At 60.6% G+C, this 17386-nt stretch overlaps 1 long non-coding RNA gene across 1 annotated transcript; it reads left to right on the forward strand.

Moving 5' to 3' along the window:
* Positions 1-937: 937 nt before the first annotated feature.
* LOC131423420 (uncharacterized) lies at positions 938-7801 on the forward strand. The gene is made up of 2 exons (XR_009224963.1): positions 938-3167; positions 4584-7801. It is a non-coding gene; the product is annotated as an uncharacterized LOC131423420 (long non-coding RNA).
* Positions 7802-17386: the final 9585 nt, after the last annotated feature.

Here is a 17386-nt window from a genome sequence, read left to right on the forward strand (position 1 = left end):
CAGGAGGACATTCCATAAGTGCCTAGGCATAGAGAGTTGACGCAGAGCCCTGGGGACAGGGACACTGAACTAGGAAGCTCCCAGCATCACTGGCTGTGGGCACTGGGGTCAGCTGGGGTGTCCAGATGTCCCAAGGAGGACTTTCCCCTAACAGAGGACACACTGGCTGGCAGGGCCACAGCCACCAATGTCCTCATGGTCACTACCTAACTGCACATGGTGGGTGGGAAAGCCGGGCTGAGGAGGGACAGGCTTGCAGGGTGGGTGGAGCAGAACAGACCAAGGGGCAAAGCTCTCCAACTGCCTCGAGGCTGAGTGGGGGCAGACAGGAGCAGGGTGAGACACCCCCAGCTCCCACACCCATCTCACAGCTGGCCCTGGGCCAACTGTTTCCCAGGCGCTTGGGCTCTGCCACAGCACATGTGGGGGTTTCCAGTGAAGGGGAAGGGGCACCCCCTGCTCTTCCAACCCTAGTGAGCCCTGGAGAGTACACAGTGGGTTCTGGGCTGCAGGGACATCCCCAGGCCCCCAGGGACACTCTTCAATGAGGCCAAAGGATTCCTCTGAGGGAGATAAGGGCCTATACCTGGTCCAGCCCCCAGGGCCCCCACCCAGGCCCTCAGTCCACCACACCCAGCAAGTACACCCTCAGAGACCAGCTCATCTGCCATCTCCCCCGGCAAGTGGGGAAACTGAGGCACGGTGAGGGCCAGGACCTGCACCCAGCATGCAGGCTGGAGGAGCCACCGAGCTCCTTGGCCGGCCCAGCACCCATGCCGTCTGTGCTCGGATCTTTGCTGCCGTGCCACCTCTCCCCAAGGCCTTCTCTGATTGCTGTTTGAACCCTGTGCCTCTGTGGGAGGCTGTGCCTGCCGCCCCTCCCCACTTGGGGGCAAAGTCCGGCAGGGCACGAAGTGGAAGTGCAGGCCCCGGGCCAGCTCAGTCCCTGGCTCAGTCCTTCAGCATCACCATCATGCTCAGGGCTCTGGGGAACAGACTGGACCCAGCTCTTCCCTACCCAAGGTGGCCCACAGCCCTAGCTGTCACCTGCTGGGACTCCCCACCCCCTTCCACCCTGGCCCACAGGAATCAGCAGGGAGAGGTGGGACTTGGGGCTCCCTGGGGCTTCTTGGGTTTCATGTTCCTTGTGGGTGGCCCAGGAGTCCACTCCCTGGGCCCTCCTTCCTGTGTCTACAGGAGGCCTGCTGGCCACCCACCTCAGCACACCCTCAGGGCTGGGGTGAGGCAGGTGGTCACAGACACAGGACACAGGTCTCCCACCAAGACCAGGCCGAGCTACTCCCCACCCCAGCTCGGTGGCAGCAGCAGGAGTCCAAGAGGGCAGCCTCCCAGAGCTGAGCCCCCACTGCCGAGTGCCCTCTGCGACCCAAGTCTCCAGGGTGCTACTGTCTCAGGTGTGTCATCCCCAGATCGAGCTTCCCCACAAGAGAGTCCAGCAGCCTGTCTGGAAGTCCCCTGTGACATTTCCCCTTTCTTCTTGTAGGGAGTATCCGGGGAAATGTGGGTGTTTGGAACCCACGTGGTTGAACGGGGTCCTGGAGGGTGTGAGGATGGGGTCCTGAGGCACCCAGGCCCCTCCCCTCCTCTGCCTCCAGGCCAGCCTCCACCTCCCTTGCCCTGTGCAGCCCAGGACGCCTGCCCAGTGGGGCTGAGAGACAGGCCTGGCTCCTCCCTCCTGGCCCGGTCCAGTGAAGGAGCGCAGTCTGAAGGTCAACTTCTGGTGCTGCGGGCTCTGGGATGTGCAGCTAATGCCACCTGGGGCTCTGGAGGGGAGATAGGTGCCTTCAAGGTGGGAGGGCAGGGGTGGAGCAGACAGAGGTACTGGGGTCCACCCTGAGGAGGCACGACTAGTCCTCGACCCTAAGAGGGGTGCTTGGTGCCCATGGGGGCCAGAGCACCAACCCCCTCTGTGCTGGAGAGACTTGGTCCAGCTTGGAGGCTGTAGAGGAGGATGGACCAGGGTGGACCTGGCAGAGGAGTCCGGCCACCCAGGTGGGAACTGCTGAGAGACAAGGCAGCACGCGGAGGGCAGCTCCAGGATGTCCATAGCGGACCGTCCAGCTCCCACAGCAGAGGGTGGAGGTAGACAGAGAAGCTGACTCTGCAGAGGGACGGGGGTGCAAGACACATGGTCAGGAGGCTCTGAGAGCTGGGGCAGCCTGGGACTTCCCAGCGGTCAGGCGACTGCTGGAAACCCAGCCTGTTCCTCACGGCGGAACGCGGTGACGCAGGCCGGTTCCCAGCTGGGGAACCCAAGCTCCAGGTCAGGACGTCTGCCAGCTCGGACATCTCAGCTGCGTCTCAAGCTCACCTTTCCGGAGACCCTTGGTCCTCCTCTCCCTGCTTGTGCCTTGGCAGGAACTGGGAGCCAGGGACCAGCCCCCCCACCTGCCACCTCTGGGCTCCAGGATCCCACCTGCAGGACATTCCCCAACCCCCTGGCCCCACCTCTGCTGCTCTGCTCTCTGGAGTCCCAGCAGTCGGCTGCGACTCCAGCCACACGCTGCCCTCTCCCTGACCTCAGGGGCCTCTCGGGAGCTCCTGTCCCTGGCCCCTGGGCTCTCCTCTGCTCAGGCCCCACTGCCACGCCCGCTGCAGGGCCTGCACACTCCCCTTGGGTGAACACCCATGCTCCCGCAACCCAGGTCGGGACACAGCCGTGACCCTAGGTGCCAGACACGACCTCCTCACACGGAGGCCCAGGCCTTCCTGCCCAGGGGGACCTGAGAAGAGGTTCCAGAGCCAAGCAGCTGCTCCACACCACCCCAGGCAGCTCTGGGCGCAGGTGGAGGCGCTGGAAGGGACCCCAGGTCAGGCTCCTCCTGCCTCCTTACTAGACGTGTGGACTCCTGAGCTGTGGACAGGACCTGGGCACAGGGGAGAGCCACAGATCGCTGCAGCAAGGAAGACTTTTTGGGCTTCGGGGCCCCTGTACTCCGAGTTGGGCAAGCACAGCCAGATGCCCTGTGCCCAGGGGGACGGTGTCCCTGTGGACAGAGGAAGAGAAAGCCGCAGGAGGAGGGCCAGGACAGCACAGAGGGGAGTGTCCCCGACCAGCTGCACAGCAGGGACCCACCGGAGGCGGACTGTGGCCTGGGACTCCCCGAACGCTGTCAGGGTACTGCCCACTGGGCAGTGATTTGGAGGTAAGTAGGGAAGGTTTATAAATCGTGGCACAGTCCGGTCCAGGAAGATTCATGGGAGCCAAGGGGTGTGTGCAGGAATGCCCACTACTGCCCAGGGCAGCACAGGACCCTGGAGACAGCCCAAGTTGTTCTCGGAAGAGGAACTGGTTCCTTTCGCTCCAGCTGTGCTGGGGTTGCAGCCCGGGGTTACCCTCCTACCTCAAAAGCTAGAAACAGAAAATGTATGAATCAACTGTTTTCAGAAATTGAGCAACGTGGGCACGTGGCCTTGGGAGGAGCGTCCAGAGTCAAGGGAGCTCTGGACTGCACCACCTTGGCCCAGAGCAGCCAGGGGGGAGTCGTGCGGGGTCCAGGTGCTCGGGACTGCTTAAGCAGCATTCCAGAAAGGAGGGGACCCCAGAGACCAGAGGGTCCTCTAGTCCCAGAGTCTCCCAACTGCTAGGCCCCGCGGGAGAAGGATGAGCCACAGAGCTGCCCGTCCCCAGGAACTCAGGGCAGCTCCAGCCCCAGCAGCCACTGAGGGAGGCCGTGGGGACCACTCAGGTGGTCAGTAGAGACCCCGCAGTGGCCAGTCCTTGGAGGGCAGCCAAACTGTCCCTAGAGCAAAGTCACTGGAGATCTGCTCTAACAAACTTATTTTTAAAAAAAAAAAAAATCCACAAAAGATCAAGGTGAGCCGCTAACTGATGGCATCTTTTAAATGGAACTCCACCCTGGGGCCAGGTTAACAGAACAAGAAAACAGCGTTCGCCACAGAAGCCACCCACAGACTAGAACCCAGGGAAATGTAACCAAATGTCAGCAGAAATAGGCCCCGAAATGACAGCGATGATAGAACTGTCAGACAAGGACCCTGAAAGAACAATTAAAACAGACTTTGAAGAAAAAGGGCAACAGGATGAGAGAAATAGGAGTTATTAAAAAAGGACTCAGTGAAGCTTCCTGAAACCTGAAATGAAAGTTATGCTGAGCCGGGTGGGCACACCTGCCATCCCAGTAACTCGGGAGGCCGAGGCAGGAGCATGGCAAGTTCCGGGTCAGCCTGGGCAACTTGGCAAGACCCTGTCTCAAAATGCAGAATGGAAGGGGCTGGGAGTGTGGCTCCGTGGTGGAGCACCCTGGATTCCATCCTCAGTAACCAAAAAAAAAAAAAAAAAAAGACAGGTAAACCTGCATAAATTAGTGTCTTCGTGCCGAGTGTGCACACGTGTTTTTGATGGCTGCTGTAACAAAAGCCCCCAGGGGGGTGGCTTGGAGAGCGCTGTTTACCATCTTGTGGTTCTGGAGGCAGGAGGTCCAGGATGAGGCTCATGAAGCAAGGCTGAGCATCCTGCTGTTACTGCCTGCTGTCTGCGTACCACCCCCCCCGCCCCCCCACCCCGCCCCCCAGCTTTGTCTGACCTTCCTCCTCTCCAGGACCAGTCCTCGTGGCCCCAGGGAGCATGTGACCTGTGACCTTCATCACCTCTCTCAAGCCCCCGCCTCTTAGGACAGCCTTCCCTCTCCCCTGTTCAGGCCTCCACCTGCCAACACCAGGTGGACATCCAGGAGGACATGGGCCAGTGTGGAGGAATAGAACCGTCCAAAATGAACTTCAAATAGAAGGAAGAAGAAGCGGCACGTCCTCGAGGAGCCCCTGGACAAGGTGGGGCGTGGAACACCAGTGGACCTGGAGTCCTCCGCCGCCCCCCCAGGAAGGGAGGGAGACCACCTGAAACAACAGCAGCAGTGATTTTTCTAAAACCAAAGAAACCCACCACCCACCAGCCAAGGACAAATACAGGAATGCACAGCCAGACAGGCGACAGGCAAGCGCTGAGCACAGCACTCAGGCCACTTGCACACCCAGAGCCGAGATGAGATGAGGCTGCAGGGACTTCCCCACACGGCCTTGGAATTTTGCACACGGTGCACCCGCTGGTCAAGGATGGAGTTAGAGGAAGACACATGACTTGGACTTCACGACTTAAGCGCAGAAGCTGCCGCGTCACCTGCAGACTTTCATTGCAAGTAAATAGACTTTCCTCAAACACAAGTGAGTTGCCACAAAAACACTGCTAAGCTGGGCTTCTGGGCTTCAAAGTATGATGTTAAAGAAATGAAAGGCAAACCACACGCTGCGGGGGAATGCAGTTCATAAATCTTGTATCCAAAAAAATATACATTTAACAAACTCTTACAGCTCAATGAGAAGAGATGTCAGTCAGCTTTCAGTACTGTAAGACGATACCTGAGATAACCATCTTAAAAAGAGGAAAGTTTTCTTCTGGCTGGAAGCTTCGGTTCATGGCCGATTGACCCTGTTGCTTTGGGTCTGTGGTGAGAGTCCCTCATGGGATGACCACGTGGCAGGGGAAGCTTCTCAGCTCATGGCAGCTGGGAAGCAAAGAGAGAGCGGAAAGGCTGGGGTCTCCATACCCTTCCACAGCACATGTCCATGACCCAACCCTCTCCTAGAGGGTCCCAGCTCCTAAGGTCCACCACCTCCCTTTGGCACCACCCTGAGGACCAAGCCTTGAGCATGTGGCCTTTGGGGGCCATTCCAGATCCAAACAGACCATTTTTTTAAATAGGCAAAAGGTTGAAGAAGACACAGAGAGAGCTCAGGACACTGGCTCCACATGGTGGGTGAGGAGGGAAATACGAATCAAAGCCACCGCGACACACCCACGTATGTGTCACAAGGGTGTGGCGTGGGGGAGCCTTCAGGTGCTGCTGGTGGAATGTAAAGAGGTGCAGCGGCTTTTAGCAATGTTCTGGCAAATTCTCACAGACCCGCCTTTGTCTGAGCCAGCGATTCCACTCCTCATATGCAAACAAGCAAAGGTGAATGACTTGTGGGAGGAGTTTGCAGCATCCTGATTCCTAACTACCGAGAACTGGAAACTTCCCCAGAGCCAGCCGCAGAGAACAGGTTAACCACTGACCCTTTGCTCAGCAGTAAGGGAAGAGCGAGCTGTGGGCATGCTCGGTACCCCGCAAGAATCTGGATGCGGAGCCGAGTGAGGACGCCACACGCCAGGCAGCCGGGCTGTGCTTATGTGAGACCAGAGAGCACAGCCAACAGAGCACGGTCCATGCCCGGGCTGGGCACTGGCTGGGAGGGCTGAGCGGACAGCAAGGACAGACGGGACAGCTGCACCAGACCTTATGCCCACAGCCCTGGCAGCTGCAGGTGTGCAGGGCCGGTTCTCCGGAGGCCCCTCCTTGCCCGCCCAGGACACATTTCACAGACCCCGGTGCTCCCGTGTGTCCTCGCTTCATTTAAGGGCGCCCACGGCCCCAACAGCCTCTCTCCACCTCAGCCCTCCTCACAGGCCCCACCTCCAGGCACCTGGGGTGAAGGACACTTCAGTCCACGCTGTCTCCGGTCAGACGTAAGTTCCCTGAGGACAGGGCTTGGACACGGGGGTCCCTCCAGCAGAGTGCCTCCAGACACCCAAGCGCACCTTCTCCTGCTGACATGGGTGCAGCTTTGGTGAGGTGGTTGGCTAAGGGGCTCGCACACTCATGCACACGGGAATCCACCGTCAAACACACATGCAATCCACGCAGGAGATGGCAGGTTCCGTTTGATGTCTGTGAGAAGCAGCCTGTGCGTGAACATGTGCCTCTGAGTCCTCAGAGTGCTGGTGAGCTTCCAGGCAGGTCGAGGGAAGTCCGCCGGCTGTCTACTTTCAATTCCACATCTTTTGAATATGGTGCTTTCTCAAGAAATAGGCCAGCAAACATGGCCCTGAAGGCCTGGCCACCAGGCAGCCCCAGGGGACACACAACTTCCCCGTCAGGGGCTCAGGTTGGCTGCACAGCCCATTCCCACCCCTCAGCCACAGACTAGGTGTTCAGTCCAGCCCTGTGCCCAGCGGCCACCTCCCGGGCTTGTGCCCACCGGTTCAGCAACACAGTATCTGCCCACATGTGGCACATGTGGCACGTCCCCACAGGAGTGACACCACATGTAACTGTGCTGTACAACCCCACTCCCAGGGGGCCCTGGACAGGAGGCCCACAGACACACAGGGCAGACAGAGGTCAGGGAGGCTGGTGGGGCTGTAGCCGGGCTGAGGAGGAAGTTCTGGAGATGGACGGTGCGGTGGCCACACTCTCCAGTGGGCTTCAGAATGTCCAGATAGGAGGTGCCAGACAGCTGGTCATCTCCTCTGTGGGCTGAGTGGACGGAGTCTGGCAGGGGGTGCCTTGGCGATACTCTGGCCCCTCCCTTCTTGTTCCAGTGAGTTGACCTGCTGGCCACTCACCTGGGCCTGCCAACTCTGCCCAGCCTACCCCATGAGCATGTCCAGTGCTTCCAGAACAAGGACCAGACCCCCACACTGGGTGTGTCTGAGCATAGGGGTGCTATGAGACTTCAGAAGAGTCGTCTGAGTCCTGGGCAGTGGGGACATCCCGCAGCGAGGCTGTTCCGCTCATCCCCAGGCCTGAATCCTGGGTTCCCAGCAAGGTCCTCAAGCACCAGTGCTCAGAATGCCCCTGAACAAGATACGTGGTCAAACTGGGCATGGTGACCACACCAATGACCCCAGTGACTCAAGAGGCTCTAAAGTTTGAGGCCAGCCTCAGCAACTTAGCAAGACTCTGTCTCAAAATAAAAAGGGCTGAGGCTGTAGGTTGCATAAGCAAGGCTGGGTTCAATCCTCAGTACCGTTAAAAAAAAAAATCTGTCATCAGGAACCCCAGTACTGCTTGCTGGGGCAGATGAGCTTCCTGGGGCCACTGGCCTTCTGTATGACCAACCGCCCTATTGACCAGGAAAGCAGAGAGCTCAAGAAGCCACAGCTGAACCTGGCAATCCCTCCCTGGCCCTGACCAGAGGCCCCAGGTGGAGCTGGGTTGGGGAGGAGCTGCTCTGTGAAATGTCTGCCCCCACCCCCACCTCAAGGGGAAACGGAAGGCCCCCAACCAGCTGGGCCTCACCTTAAGTCCAGGGCTCCCCGGGCTCCAGGAATCGTGCTCTATCAAGCCCACATGTATGGGGCACCTCCTATATGCTGGATAAGGAGCACAGGATGCCTGCCAGGCCGCCCTGCCCTCGGAGGAGACATGCTCCTGGGTGAAGGTGATGCACCCTTAACTAAGAAGGTACAGCTCCGACCCTGCGGGCTGGAGCCCACCTGGCATGAAGGCACAGGGACGTCAACAGACAGCCACAGACAGCTCGGGTGGTCACCCACTGCTGCCCCTGCCTAGCCTCAAGCCTCAGCCAGGGCACAACCTGCACGGGGAGCTCCATTGGACCTGGGGTTTTCCCAGACAGATGACTTCCCCATCTGGGTCTCTGCCTCCCAGACCAACTTCCCAGAATCTGCGGAAATACCCGCCCAGACCTGGGTTTCCTGCTATCCCCTCCGCCACCCTCAGCCAGGTGCCAGAGTGTGACCCCTGGTGGCTGCTGAGAACTGTGCAGCTGGGATGGACCCAGACCCCTAGGACAGTCCACCTACAGCTTCTATGTGAGACTCCAGACCTCCAGTCCTGCCTGCTGTGGAGGCTGCAGGACCAGGCCAGGAGCCACCAGGGGGCAGCAAAACCCAGCCCTGGCTCCCCAGCTGTCAGTCTGGGAGTTCCTTGGGTGGGGCTTACAGTGTTGGGGATGGGATGGGCCCCACTCTCTGGGTATCTTTAAGGACATCCGACTCCCCGCAATGCACCCAGGGGGAAGTGCAAGGGCTACCCTGGGTCCTGATAGTCAACAGTGACACTGGGCAAGGCCAGGAAGTTGAAGAAGGCAGTGCTTACACAGGGAATAAGGAAGAGACGGTGTCGGGCTTGTGTGGGGTAAAGTAAGTCTCCTCCAACACACCTGGGGAGAGATAGAATGGTCCCCAGCTCAGAGCCTCCCTGAGGGTCTTCCTGGTCATTAGGATCCAGGGATGGTGCGGGGCCTTCACTACAGGACCCAGGAAGAGGCCAGCAGGGGAGGGGTCCAGCCCAGGAAGTCCTTGGCACAGGGCCACTAGGGTATGGACAGGGTTCCCCACCTCAGAGGTTGCAGGCAGCTTCAGTGAGGGCCAGAGATTCAGGCAGAGGCTGCGGATCAGCATCTTTATTCAAACTCCGTGGTGCTACAACTCTGAGACACACACCATGCCCACAGCCCTCAATACCCAGCAGACAGCCTCTGCAGGCCCCCGGCATAGCATCTCCCACCCAGGCCCGCTTTAACATAAAGCACAGAACCTTTGACCAGCCCGGAAGGAGCAGGATCCAGCCCCTGGCCTGGCTGAGAAGGCTGTGCCCAGGTCCTCCCCACACACCTGTCCCTCCCGGAGGGCCTGGCCCAGCTCCCCTGCAGGCACAAGAGACAGTATGCAGCCTTCCGAGCACACAAAACCCGGCCCCAGGACCCCTTCCTTCAGCATGAAGTCTATCGCCCTTTTGAGAACTGCTGTGCACCTGTACACAGGATGCACTGCTCGAGCCCTGCCCTGAAGCTGGGCACGGAACAGGTGGGGAGCAAAATCGCTGCTGTGAGAGGAGCCATGTCCCAGGCCCTCTCCTCTGGCTCCAGGACCCTGGCGCTGTGGTTCACCAGCCGGCCGCTGGGTTCCCTGCGGCAGAGGCTGCTCCGGCGCGCTATCAGGGCGTGCCAGGTCTCTTGGGCAAGCCGCTCCTCGGTTTCCTGTGCACTCCGTGCAAGGAGAGGGTTAGAAGGCCTCGCCGCTGCGGCGGTCAGCTACAGAGGGAAGGGGGCCGAGCAGCGGACTAGAGGAGCAGGAGGCCCGCAGGCGCGCACCCTGCCCAGTCAGGGCAAAGCCCTGACCACCACCCTCGGCCAGTCTGGGCGCGAAGGTCACCTGGGACGCTGCTCCTCGGCCAGATCAAGCTGTGATGGTGCCCGGAGGGGCAGCAGGCGGGCAAGGAGTGCCCGCGGACCCCGAGCTGCCGCGGCACTGGACCACTCGGGAGGTCGCTGTCGGGTTCTGAGGGCTGTGCTAGCCGGCCGTGGCCAGAGGTAAGGCGCCTTTATAGACCCGGAGGCCGCGAGGAGGCTGGGGGCGTGCCTGGACGCTTTCTCACGCCCAACAGCCAATCGGTGGCCAGGGAAAGACAACGCCCCCTCCCCCCCCGCTGAGCTGGAATCATAGTGCGCCCCGCCCCCATCAGGTGCGGGGGGGGGGGGGGGGGAATGGGTGAGCCGGCCGGGGACACGTGGGTCACAGTCTGCGAGGCTCCCTGCCAGGAGTCCAGCCCGCCAGCACCCGGCAGGGGGTCCCCGTGGCCCAGCCAGGCGCCAGAACAGGGGAAGTGGTAATCCCCTGGGCCTGCTTCCAGAGCAGCTCCTGGCCCGCCCTTAGCGTCCCGCCGGCCGCTATCTGGCCATCTGACCTCTCCTTTGGGGTCTCTTCACCTCTGACTGGTCTTCCCAGCCGCCCCACAGAGGCGATCAGGCTACAGAGTGACAGGACAGTCCCAGAAATGTCTGGGATGGGACGTTTACACCAGACCCTTCAAGGAGAGGCTAGAACTCTGGCTCCCAGAGATTCCCACCCACCTCCTACACCTCTGATAGTGCAGGCCCCAGCAGCCAACTCCTCCAGGGAGCCCCCTCTGCCTTCCTCCTCCAGGCTGGTGGTGGTGGTGGTTGTGGTGGTGGTGGTGGTTGTTTTGTGCTGGAGTTTGAACCCAGGACCTTGCACATGCTAGGCAACGGGCCCTACCACTGAGCTTCACCCACAGCTCTTTTGATTTCCAGACAGACTCTCACTAAAATGCTAAAGTGAACCGGAATTTGTGATCCTCCTGCCTCAGCCTCCAGAGTAGCTAGGATTGCAGGTGCACAACACCCCCAGCTTTGGTCCTCATATTCTAAGGTTGTCATTGTAGATGCTCCAAATTCCTGGGAGCAGGGACCCCAGAGCCCTCCACTCCAGCTCCTCCCATGACCTGGTGATTTAAACAGCTGGCCTCAGAGAGCCTCTTCCACTGGCCCCAAAAGGGGCAGTGCTGTCCCACATCTCAAGTAAGGAAGCTGAGATGAGGGAGGAGGTCTTCCCCAGGTCTCAGCCTCATCATGTCCCTCTCTATCCCTCACACTGAGGGGCAGGGTGGGGGGCTGGGTGGGTAGGAGTGGAAGTGAGTGGCAGACGTGACAGGCGAGGCTTGGGAGCGAGGAAGTGCGCCAGCAGTGAGACACGCAGGCCAGGAGGCACCGCCGCACTGTCCACTGAGTCTGGCTTGGGGGTGGCCAGGTAGCCTGTGGCTGCTGCTCTGCTGGCCCCGCCCACCTGGAGACCCTGAATGGCCAGGCGCCTTTTGTGGGAGAGCAGCTGGCGCCGGCCCTTTATGTGGGGCTGTGGGAAAGTCCCCGAGCCAGCCTCTCACAGCCTCTCAAAGCTGGGATTATCTCTGGGCCTGCAGGACACCCTCTCAAGGACCGCCGCCCAGCAAGGATGGGGGCAGAGGCACCCCACAGAGGCCCTGTCCGCCAGGCTCTGGCCCCAGAAGTCCCTTGGCCACCCTGCTCCCTGCTCCACCACCCCACTTGCCAGACTCAGAAAGGCCCACCAGGGCAGGCAGGACTGCACAGAAGCCTGGGCTGCCTGACTCTCCAGGCCGGGCCCTGTGGTGGGGGGCATTCAGCAGAAAGGCTTACTGGGGGCTCTCTTCCACCCCACCCCCAATGCCATATGTCCACAGCCAGGAAGACCCCAGGCAGGTCCTGGGCTGTGGTCAGACACAAGGTGCTCAGGGCTAGAGGCCTGGCAGGGAACTGCAAACTTATTTAGCACCTACTGCATACAAGCTGAACAGGATGTACATCTCTCAGCCCAGAGTCTTGAGTGGGGCAGGACCACACTGCACTGCCTCCCTGAAATCACTCTGGCCTTGCCCTGACCCCTTGGTCAGACTCCAGGCAGTCCCTAACGTGGACCTGCCAGGAAATGGAAGGCAGAGGGAGGCAGAGGCAGAGCGTTGGCAGCGCCTGGCTGGGGCTCCAGAGCCCTGGCCACTGGGCGCCCAGTCTACCCTGAATCCTCTGTGTACCCTTGGTACAGCCCCATTTCACAGCTGCAGACACTGAGCCCCAGAGAGCCACGGCCCTGTGCCCGCAGCCCTCCCCACCAGGCCCTGCTGTGGCAGGGATGGGGCGGAAGGCAGGTGTCCCTTTAGCACTCCTCTCACACCTAGCCATGCCAGGGCCAGCGAGAGGGGACAGCGGGGCTGTGGGAACAGGAAGGCACTGGAGGGCCAGATGTGCAGCCCCCAGTGCGGTTGCCCGGGAGCTGCTTCCCGGGGCCTGAAAGGCCGCCTAGGGGAGCCCCCACCCCGCCCACTGGGACGACTGCTCCCCAGATGGCCTCTGGGGCCCCGAGCTCGGCACACAAAGCCCAGGCAGCCCCATGGCGAAGGAGTTTGTTGCCGCACACGCGCCTTTTGTGCAAGATGAATGTCCTTGGCAGGGGGCGGGGTGGGAACCCACCCTGAGCAGGCCTCCCGCCCAAATTCCCCTCTGGAAGGGGGGCGGGCCTGCGGCGGCTGCCTGGAAAGCTTGAGGAGCCAGCACTGGGCGCGCTGCCCTGGCAGCCTGCAGCTCTGCCCGGCACTCTGGGCCCTACGTGTGGCTTCAGACTGACCAGGCTCCATGGCCATGGACATCTCGGAGGCCCCCTCCTCTCCCTCACACAGAGAAACAGGACCCAAGGCCGGCTGAGGGCTGCCACTCTCCTCTAGGTGGGGTGGGCTGCCCAGGGTGTGGGGAGTGCTGGACACTGCCCAGGGTTCCTAGGGGAGCAGGACCTTCTGGATCTGCGGGGAGACCTTCAGGGCCTCTTCCCCTGCTTGAGGCCAGACCCATCTCAATGCTGGGGGATAAGGCAAAGGTAAAGGTGGGGCCACTGACAGACCTCAGGAGTAACCAGAGTGAGCTGGACTCAGAGCCCCTCCGCTGCCCAGTAGCTCACCCATTCCCTCCACAACGCCATGCCAGCCCCAGACCGGAGTACATGGTACCTGGCACACAGTAGCTACTTAATAACATGAGCGATTACTGCCCTGCTAGGTGGGCAGCTTGACCGGCCTCCTCTGAAGCTTGGCCTTTGTGTTCCCAGAGCTGACTGGCCTCTAACTCCCTCCACTCGTTCCATCAGACTCAGGTCCCAGAAGACCCCTGCCTGTGGTTGCAGGGAGCACCAGTTCTGGAGGGGTCATGAGTGTGGGTCCTCCCTTTGGCCACCACCAAGACTCACCGAGGTGACCTTCAACATGGGTTGGAAACCCCCTTCCCCAATAGCTGGCTGTGACTGGACAGTGGTAATGGGGTCGCCAGATGTGGGAGCCTCTGTGGGTGCCATGTCCCAAGAGAGTGTTGATGAGGGGCGGCCCCTTATGCTGGAGCTGAGCAGGGTCCTGGTCCTAGGGGGCCAGGGGAGGGGCTGGGAGATCAGGGATAAGTGCTCCTGCAGGCGACTGGTGGGCCACAGGAGGGCCTTGGTTCTCTCAGGCTCGAGTTCTCTGGGCCTCTCTTTGCCTGCCTGTGCAGTGGACAAGATGATGCTTGGCCTCCAGAGGTGGCCACTCCACATGGATGATAGATTATACCCATCTGTAATCTCCTGGGTCCCCCCCCAACACCTAGATGGCAGAGGCTCATAGGCAAGAGGGTCCTCCCACCCACGCTGGGCAGCTGGCTGGTAGAGCTCGGATTCTGGCAGATGGGGACCGGCTGGGTGGGGGCGGTCCACCAGGCCCGTTGCACTGGGAGCTCCAACACTCTGCAGGCCAGTGGGATAAAAAAAAAAAGGGGGGGTGCTGGGAGCCATTAGCCAAGTAGGTATGACAATTTCCTTGCCAGCGTACCCCATGTTGCAGTGACATTGAATGTACGTGACCTTGCTCAAGGACCAAGGCAGATTAGGGTGTTCCCGGTTTTAAGATAATCGTGTTTAGGGTGTTCCCAGTTTAGGTTCCAGGTTTAAGGTTTAAGATTATTCCTGCTGGGAATAGGGCGTATCCTGCTGCCTGAGTTCCCCTTAAATTCTCACGGGATTCAGACAGTATATTTTGGAGATAGAAGCCCAGTGGAGGTGGATTTGGGCAGAGAACGTGGATTTGGGCAGAGAACGTGGATTTGGGAAGAGAACGTGGATTTCCCCAGAACGTGATTGTAGACGGCTGGTGTGAGTTCGGGAATAAAGAGTTGCTGTTTGAATCTACAAGCTGTGTGGTGGCTCGTGATTGTGTGCCCAGCCAGACTGCGGCATTTGTGCCCAGCCAGACTGCGGCAGGGGGGGACTTCCAATGCTGGAGTCCACAGCTGGGAAGGGCCTCTCAGCCCTCCTGCAGGCAACTGGTGGACCACAGGAGGGTCCTTGGTTCTCTCAGGCTCAACATTCAGGTGCCATTAGCTGCTGCTACCCAAAGCCCTCATTGCTGCCTCTGAGCTGCTCCTCGCCCTGGATTCTGCCACCCCCGCCCCCGCAAAAAAAAGCATATTTGTTTATGGATACTTCCAGTGACCCACCCAGGCTGGGAAATGCCAGGCCAGCCCACAGGTAGCTGGAGTGCTGGGGTGGAAGGTGACCCCTGCCAGTCTGGCAGGGAGGGCACTGGGCTGCCTCTCCTTAGGAATCTGTCTTCCCAGGGCCCTGTGAGAAGCACTTGAGGCCATGTGAGGGGTGGTCAGCACACAGGTGAGCCCACCCTCCATCCTTTCCTCAGGGCTGACGCTGCCCACCTACCCCTACCCAGAATCCACTCCAGCCCCCAGCTGGCAGCCTCGCCTCGAATTCTCTGGGCCTCTCTTTGCCTGCCTGTGCAGTGGACAGGATGATGCTTAGCCTCCAGAGGTGGCCACTCCACACGGACCGGCTCCCAGCGGCCACAGAAGGGAATGTGGACTAGCCGTGGGGAGCGGTCAGCCTCTACAGGCTCTCTGGCTTTTGGGGGAAAGCAGCCCCAGCAGCCGGGGAACCGCCTGGTTCTGCTCCAACTCCATCGTATTTATGGATGCTGACATTTGAGTTGCATCTCATTTCACAAGTCAGGAAACACTCTTCTGCTTTGGGTGTTTGTTATCTTAAAATGGACAAGCCATCTCTGGGGTGGGTAGGACAACCGAGGGGCCCCGGTGCTCACGCCTGCCTGGAAGCTCTACCTGCACCAACTCATTTGGTTCCCCTCCGAGGGGCCGACCCTTGTCCCCACTGGACAGGTGAGGACACTGAGGCAGGGGCCGGAGAGCCCCGCCCACGGCCGCCGGGTCCCACCGTGCGGGCGCGGGAAGCGTGCCTGCTCGCGGCATTAGTGCCGGGGCCTGCCTCTGAATGAGTGGGGGCGGCGGCGGGGGGCGCGGGGGGAACTCCCAAAAGACCATCTGGCTCCGCGTTATAATAGAGCAATAAAGGGCTCGTCTGCCTTTCAGGGGGTGGGAACGAGCTGCTCTCTGACACCGCGGGGTTTTTAACCAGCTTGGGACGGCGACCCGGCCCTGCCCCGGCGCGCGGGGGGCGGGCGGCCAGGCGTGGCCACGTGGGCCGGCGGCCCTAATCCGCGCGCCCAGAGAGCCCGCGCCTCCGGCTTTCCCACCGCCGCCTCCGCGCGCCGCGAGCCCACCCCACGGGGCCCGCGTGTCCCCGCGGCCACTGGGGCAGCCGGCTGTGCGCAGGGAAAGCCGAGGCCCTGGAGGCCAGGCTGATGGAGGCTGGCGTCTGCATCCCTGGGGTCTGGAGCCCAGTCCCTCCGGAACTTGGGACCCGATTTGGCGGCAGAAGCTGGGAATTTTCAAGTCTAGCCTGGGATTTCGGGCTGCAGTGCGTGGGGCACCCCCACAGGCCGAAGGAGACTCTCTGAGCTTCAGAAACGCGAGTCCCAGCTTCATGGCTGCCCCTGGAGCGGATGGAGCACCCTGGACAGAGCCAAGGGGATGCCAACCCCAGCCCCATGAGACCTGGAGGCACCAGGCCCAAACCCCAACGGCCAGTGGGCTGTGGGCCGCCAACCTGGGTGCCATGCCTGGGCTCTCGCACATGCTTAACTTTGGGGTTGAGGCTGCTGCGGGTGTCCTGCCTGGTCCCAAGTCCCAGGCCCCAGGTGGAGCCTTACCCTAGCCAGACAAGCAAAGGGGTCTTGAGGATGGAGCAGCCTCTAGGAGGTGACTGTCCTCGTCACCCTCACCTCAGCTCTGAGAGCAGAATCACTGTCCCCCTCTATACCCGGGGAGCAAGAGCTGACCCTGGAATTCAGAGCAGCTTCTGGGAGAAGGGTGCAGACTCCCTGAATCATACCCATCAGTAGCAGGCCTGTGACCTGCAGCAACTACTACGCCAGACGGAGCTAAGGTGGACCTTGGAAAATGGCGCACTGTGGTTATGGGAGTTCTCACTGAGGCCCTTCCCTGCTTAGCCCTCAAAGCTGGCTCCTCACCCTCAAGGGTCAGGGTGGTATAAGAGCAGGAGGTGGGCAGAGGACCTGTCCTTTAACTTGGTGGCTCTGGCTAGGTGCTCTGTGCAGTGCTGGGACTGTGGTACCTGTTTGGGCCACAGCAGCTGTTTGGGGTGAGGATGGCTGGCCTCCTGGGTCATCAGCTCAGCTCAGCTGAACATGATCCTTCTGGGCTGAGGTCAAGTGGGTGAAATGACGGGGCTCTTCTCAGCCACCCCTGAGAGCACCTTACTACCAGCACCTCACTACCTAGAGCCAGCCCCTTGAGATCCAGGTGAGCCTGGGCCAGAGAAAAAGCCCATCTTGCATATAAACTGAGGCTCAGGAAGCCCCCGAATGTGTTCACCAGTCTCTGCAGGAGAGAGCAAAGGTACAGCCCAGCCCTGCCTGGACCTGTCTCCTTCACAAGCCCACCCAAGGCCTGATCCTCCAAAACTAGATTTGCTGTGGAGGAACGGCACAGAGTCAAGCTACTTTCAGGCTCTGCACCCCAGCTCCGTGCCCCAGTGCACCACTGAAATGTCACAGAGACTTGTGCAGGAAGAGCAGCCTGTGTCTTTACAGGCAGGGTCAGGGCAACCAGAGGAACTGTGGGACCAGGCTGTGCAGTTGGACCCAACCAACCCACATCTATCACATCCCCCCCAGCCAGCCTCGTAGAGGGAGGCTGTTGCCTGGGCACTGTGTGGCTCTTGAGGGTGCCCTGGGAGCCGGAGGCAGGTCTGGAAGGGGAGGCGGAAGCTCAAGGGATGTGGTCTCAGCAGGTACCTGCTCTCAACCTGGAAACTGGAAGCTTGGGAAGTGGCCGCCCAACGAAGCCG

The sequence above is a fragment of the Marmota monax genome, unplaced genomic scaffold, assembly GCF_021218885.2.
Source record: "Marmota monax isolate L192 unplaced genomic scaffold, Marmota_monax_Labrador192_F-V1.1 WCK01_AAM20220418_F8-fsc00080, whole genome shotgun sequence".
Classification (NCBI taxonomy): Eukaryota; Metazoa; Chordata; class Mammalia; order Rodentia; family Sciuridae; genus Marmota; species Marmota monax.